The following is a 6,894-nucleotide window of genomic DNA, read 5'->3' as shown; positions in this document are numbered from 1 at the left end:
CTTTCAGTAAGCTATGTGTTGGCAGTTTTATATTTTTTTTATTGCCTTCTCAATTTTGAGTAAAGTTTCATTTACTTTCTGTGATGTCTGAGCATTCTATTTTCCTTTGATTACAGAAGTCCTTTCTTTGGTCTATCAGCCACATCAGTTAAAACAGAAAGAAAAAATGATTTCTAGATGGAAGATACACTAGACAATGTTTGACGCTGATCTGTCAATCACTCTTTTTTGGTAACAAAATATACCCAAAAGTTGTTCAAAAAATGTAATTTCAAAGCAAGCAGATCCAACCCTAAAGTGACCTTGAGTTTAAAAGCGTTTTTTTGTTTGGTTTGGTTTTGTTTTGCTTTGTTTTGCTTTGCCATATATTGCAATTCTTGTATTGCAAGAACAATTCTACAAAATTACACTTAACAACTTTTGATGGGAGTAGTTGAGATTAAAAGGATAGAGGAAAAAGTAGCTGTATGAGGATTGAAAAGGCACTTTCAACTCTTGGGACTCCTAGAAGAGTTATGTAGGTGGGCAAGATCATTGAAGAAAAAAACCTATATCCTGGGAAGTAGGTACCTTTTTTTGCAATATAAACTCATCATTTGTTGTGCCTACAGATGCCGGGTCCTTTTGCCAGCACGGACTGTACGGAGGTTTCACGTGACACTCCGGGAAGCATCTGAGAAGCAAATAAACGTAAACATGTCTAGATACTTAACTTCAAATTTGAAGTACTTTCAAATTAAAAATTTTAAATACCCTCCAAAATATACCAGATAAGGACTTCAAAATGATGTATCAATGGACGAAGAAAACATTAACAATTCATATCTGCTCTTTAGCTACATTATGAGTTGCATTTAATCTGTTCATTAATCCTCTGAAAGGCAGTGAACTATTATCCGTACAAATAAAGGTGTGTGTTTCTTTTTTTGAATTTTGTTGACATTTGTGTTAAGATCTAGAACACAAGAATTTTTGTAAATATGTGTTCTCTATCTTGACATTAAATTACTGATGTTCTTATTTAATCATTTATGTTATTGAACATATAATTTCTATTTATTTTATCATTATTAAAATATTAACAGAATAATACATGTTATATTATATCTTTAATGATTTTAATCTCTATCAAAGAACAATATTAAAAAGTTGTTAAGCGTGAAAGTGAAATGGTCAGCTTATCTTCCAGTATTATTAACCTTTGTTTTTTATATTTTGAGGCTATATTATTAGGTTCCCATTGGTAGAGAAATTCCAAGAATACCTTTGATAAGTTAGTTAAATCTCTCTTCCTCCACTCCTTCTCTATAAATTAGAGGCATTTGTTTCTGCCGGGTCCTGAGGCCCAATACTGCTTTAGAATCATTGTAAACTAAATTTTCTCTGGTGATAATTGAGATTGTTTAAATTAAGGCCCAAACCAGAAAAAATGTAGTGTCACAGTTACTAAGAAATCTCAGTAGATATGTTTCCTTTCCCTCAGCCCTGATCTACCCAGGGCTGTGGATCAGAAATATGAAAATTTATCGTTTCACTCTGCTTTGTTCTTTATTCACCCACGAAGTCTTTGAGAGCCATACAAATGTTTCTGATCTGAGTTTCCCACCTGCTTGATTCCCAGAATTTCTTAATCAATCCTCCTCCCAGGACACTGTCAATATTTAGGCCCGATATCCTCCTGAAAGTGCCAAATCTTAACTACTCAGGAAACGGGGCATCTTTTTTCCTTGCTTTCCATCATTCTCTTTACTTGAAAAACGCTAGTTCTGCTATGTGTTAAGGTTCCACTATATTCACATTTTTGTATTTACGTACAAGTTTTCATAAATTGCACTTTTTGTGTTTAGCCAAAAATTTTTTGATCCATGTTATACTAGAAAGGGTCTTCTTCTAAGCAATCAGGCTTCTAGTCTCAAAAGTAGAATCAAATAATTCTAAAAAAGCACTTTTAGAGTTTCTCTGTTTCTCTCTTAATGTTTATCTGCTGCACTGTAGTAGCTGATTGGTTGCAATTAATGTGACTACACTTAAGTAATAATTCCTTCACTAAAATTTGGCTTTTGCTTCATTTTAATTTTCATATAGTCTTTTCTATGTCTTCTGTCAAAATTCCATTTTATTATTAGTATTTCACTTACCAACAAAGTACAACTAACCAACCCTGTGGGTATTCATTGAAAACAATTTCTGAGGAATCCATTAAAATATTTTTGTCTATATATCTTTATATCTATAGACACCAATTTCATATGGAAAAGTTAAAGAAGAAGGAAGTCATATTGTGCATAAATTTTTCAGCAACAATTAAAAAATTCAAATGTCACCAAAATTGCCTAGTGAAAGAAATTTCAAAATTCCACTGTATTTGAGTTTTCAAGTAGACTCATACATTGGCATACCAAAATGATTTTTGAGAATTTTCAATGGAGTAATTTACAATAAACTATACATTATGCAGTGTGGTCTTCAAGACTTTCAAGTACATGGTATACGTATTTTACTGAATACACAATTTTTTAAATTTATATTTTATTCACAGACATTTATGTATACATTTAAGTATACATAAACCCCATACACACATATATGAATTTCTCTTGTTTTTTATCAATTTCTTTTGTTGACAGGTGATTTATACTTATTATTAATGTTCTAGACCATAATATTACCAATTTCTACTCTTTAACAGAAATCAGACAACCAAGCTTATTAGAATTACAAATACTATTCGGTGAGAAAAGTAAGTTTTCTGTTTTAAGTGTAGTACCTCAGTTTTCTAACATCACTTATAGTAAAGTTTCTTTGTTTACAAAATCATCTCTGTTGCTTAAATTGCAGCCATTGGAAAAATTTGTGTGTAGAAGAATTATATTACCATCAAAGTGTCTTAAATTCAATAGAAATCTTAAATTCACTATGCTGCCTCTTGTATCAAGTGTACCACATAGGAAAAGAAAGCAAGCAGTAAATTGTTCTGTTTACTTACAATTCATTGCCAGAATGGAAAATATCCCTTGATAGGCAAGAGAATACTTCTTGATAGAATTTTGTACCCTCATTACCACTGCTCACTTTGGTAAATCTAAACTTAACAAATGGTCTTTTCTTAAATCATAATGATGAAAAAAAAAAAAAAAACCCTCCAAGAGGGTCTGTTTGTGTGTGGGGGGACATTTTCCCATTTTCAATTCCAAAATATCAGAGCAAGTATTACTATTTTCATCAAGTAAGGCAACGTATTTTATTGCATGGAAGAATTCTCCATAACACCAACTGACTATAGAGTAATGATAATATAACAAAAACTGTAGTTATGGGGGAAAAAAAGAGACTGAGAATGCTTAGAGGTATGAAGCTATTATTTTTAGCAACTTAAAAAAAGTGTAATTCAGAAAAGCAAAAAGTTTGCTCATAAATTCCAAGCTTTGACTGCTCATGTATTTATATTCAATAAACTGTCTAAAAGAGAATGCCCAAGGTTTATCTTCATTTCACTTTAGATATCTCAGATGATACCAAGTTTATGAGTCTACTTCATGAAGTCTACCATTTCACAACATCTAAAGCTTTCACTATAAATGTTACTTGATTCAAACACACATAATAAATTTATATTTAAAATATCTCTTCTTTGTCTTTCTCCAGAAAACCATGCTAGTGAAAGAGTGAAAGGATTTCACAAAATTTTCCAGGAATTGTGTTTAAAGTCAAAAGCGAAGAGACACAAACATATTTGCCAGTCAATACTTTTTCCAGAAGAATCTAAACAATGTTCAAATTGTAGTAATTACATATAGCTCAAAATTGTGATAAAGTTTTTAAATTATTAGAGAAATTTATTTATTCTGAGAAATACTGTAAAGAAATGAAAGCATTCACCTTAAGATGACAAATTTTGTGCAGTTTTCAATTACTGTTTGAACTTCAAGAGAACATGACTAAGAACCTATGAATTAATATCAGGAAAACTGAGGCAATATTAGATGTAGAAGTTTTCAAGAAACTCCTCATTGAATAATTGCAGTTTCCAATTTCATTTACACAAATGACTCAAAAACCTATATTTTGCCAGGCTATTAATGTTGCATTTTTATCAGATTAGTGAGGAACTAATCTCGTTTTCCACACAACATTTTTCACTGCTTTTTTGCCATTCCTAGTCAATATTTGTATCAATATTTAATTTTATACGTAGTAAATATTAATCTGAAATAATTCGGGTAATTTGTTCTAGTTTCTACAATGCCTCAATGAGAAAAAATACAACTAGACTAGCATTTTAATTTTTAAGTAACTGGAGAGTGAAGCGTAAAGCTGAGTATACGATTAAACATTGTGTAAACTAACGTTTGTCTATGTTACCTTTATGACCTCTTGTCTAGGTTTGCCAAACATCCTCTGAAGGATAAAAAGTGTCAATATAGACCTTATTCATGAGGAGTGCTTTACAGCTAATGGAATTTTGTGGTATTTGGAGAAGAAAATTAAGATGGCTGAAGAAGTAAAAAAAAAAAAATTGGAAGGTAATGGGGATAGGGGAAGAAAGTGAGTCACAGGAGGCAGAAAATAACTATTCTGGACAGATCTTGAGATTAAGAATACATAGCTGCACTGTGGGCCAACTTGGTTAGACAAATATCATCTGACAGTGCAGAATTACACCTTTTCATCCAGTGTACTTGCAGAGTATTAATTGATGGCCTTAAATCCACTGGTATTAATAAATAATTAATGGTATCAAGAATGTGCTTATAAATCCTATCCTTAAATAAGGTGGACCCAGATAAAGTGAGATTTCTACTTGTCATTTTCTGTTGACTTTCATTCACTGATATTCGATGCTCAAACCCTTCACTGATCTATCCTAATACTTATCCTTCCCATCAACTAGAAATAAGTTAGGCACACAATAAGGATGAAATGTCTAAGAAAGCAGAAAAGGAAATTTATTGGTTTTGTTCTGGAGAAATTGTTTGTCTGGTTCTCAATCTAATATTGAAAATATTTTCTCAGGTAGAAAAAAAACTAATGGGAGACTCAAGCAGATGTGTGATCACAGGTGATTAACTTCAAAGATATGAATTACATAAACATGAAGCAAGTACGTATTTATAAATCATTCACACAACACTTAAGGAGTTGCAACTACTCTCCAGCACTATACTAATCACCAGTAATGGTTAAAGTGTGGTCCAAGCTCTCTTTTGAGACTAGAATGCTATGAGACAGTAAATATTTGGCTGTAAGGTTAACAGAAAAACCAACTAGATGGCTTATGCAGTAAAATTTTTAAATTATAGAACACAAAAAAAATCTCAAAGATGTGCAGTTCTTTATTTCATTCACTAACTTAAAGCTTTCTCCCCAAACTCAGACTTTTCCATCCATCTGCTCCAGAACTAATATGACACTGGCCTTGGGTCCTGGCGGGTTTTCTTAGCATGTGGTGATAATGACACCTACAAGGGTTAGTCTGAAGTAGCTTTTCCTCACTGTCCTGAAACTGTCAATAGAAAAAAATTACATTTTCTTATGTGCATCTCATTTCCCAGAACTTGCCTTGTGATTGTGCAAGATAGTTGGGAATGTGAGTCCCTGAAGAAGGAAATAAAATTACCATGATTGATCAGAGCCAATCATTATTCTCCTAGGCCAAGCACCATGTTGAATGAAGAAAATTCTGATTGTCTTCAAAAGGAAGGAAAGAGATAACATTCCTTGGATTATCCAATTCTACTTTATTGAACTTCTTAAAAGAGAGAAATTCAGTTTCTGCTCGGTGCTGTTTTTTTATCATGGTGGGAATTGAATCTGGGGCCTAGGTCATGCTAGGCAATTGCTCTCATAATGTGCTGTATTTCTAATTCTTATTTCTCATTTTAATGGTAGAAATTCATCATTGCAGAGCAGTGTGTTTTAAACTTTCCAAAATATTGAGGAGAAATTGGAAGCAGTGTTCTGATTTTGCAGTTTTACTGAACGATCATTTTAAGATGTGTATAAAACTAAGGTTACATCTAAAATGGTCTACTCTTACAATAAATGACATATTTGTGATAATCTGGCAAGAAAACTTATTGAAAAAAATTCCAATAAGAGTGCATCTTGCTTGGCATAGCTGCACTGAGAAGGTTAAGCAAAGGAGGATTGGTGTGAGTTCAGGCCAACCTGAACTACATAGTGAGACTCTTTACAAACAAAACTGTGGAGGGGTGGATGCTGGGAATGTAGCTCAGGGAGTAGGCCTAGAGTTCAGTCCCCATTACCTGAAATAAAAATGTACAAAGCCATGTCCAAGCGTTCTGTAAGTATTTCTCAAAATCACATTCGCATATACTACATTACGTGGTAGAATTTGGAAAATGCTATGGTAACAAACAACACTCTAAAGACCCAGGGATTAATGAAACAAAAATGTACTTTTTTATACATATGAAGTCTACATTGGGTCCAGGCAACTTTGCAGAGGTTTTCATCTAAACAGATTACTCACTTGAAGATGTCTCAAGCTTTCGGTATTTCTGTGTGATCTCATGCTGCCAAGATCATAGTGGCAAGCTCACATTTTGAGAAGCTTCAGTCTTTGCGTGGTGGGCCAGCTATAGGCAGACGTGGCATGCTGAAACAGTCCCGTAGTGGAAAGCTGGATTCCTCGTGGTAAGCAGTAGAGACAGAAGGGAGAGCGAGAGAGAGAGAAAGCTTTTCAGACCACACCTTACTGGTCTAAAAACCACAGACCACACCCATCTTCTCAGAGCAGATTCTGCATCCCAACAGCAAAGGAAAAATGCCCCCACCATCATCCAATCAGCTTCCAAACACATGAGGCTTTGGGCGCAATTTTAGATCTGAACTTTTTTTTTTTTTTTTTTTTTTGGTTTTTTTTTGGTTTTT

General features: G+C 33.3%; 1 long non-coding RNA gene across 1 annotated transcript in view; it reads right to left on the bottom strand.

The window, feature by feature from the left end:
• Positions 1–576: 576 nt before the first annotated feature.
• LOC106146963 overlaps positions 577–6,894 on the bottom strand; it is a 13,636-nt gene continuing 7,318 nt past the window's right edge. Inside the window, exons 2-3 of the long non-coding RNA XR_001231641.1 lie at positions 6,494–6,643; positions 577–673 (exon numbers count right to left, since the gene is read on the bottom strand). This is a non-coding gene — a long non-coding RNA (uncharacterized LOC106146963). The remainder of the gene's footprint in view (positions 674–6,493; positions 6,644–6,894) is intronic.

This window comes from Chinchilla lanigera, unplaced genomic scaffold (assembly GCF_000276665.1).
Source record: "Chinchilla lanigera isolate Chin_1 unplaced genomic scaffold, ChiLan1.0 scaffold00107, whole genome shotgun sequence".
NCBI lineage: Eukaryota > Metazoa > Chordata > Mammalia > Rodentia > Chinchillidae > Chinchilla > Chinchilla lanigera.
Note: the sequence above shows the minus strand (reverse complement) of the source record. Positions and strands in the feature narration are given on the sequence as shown.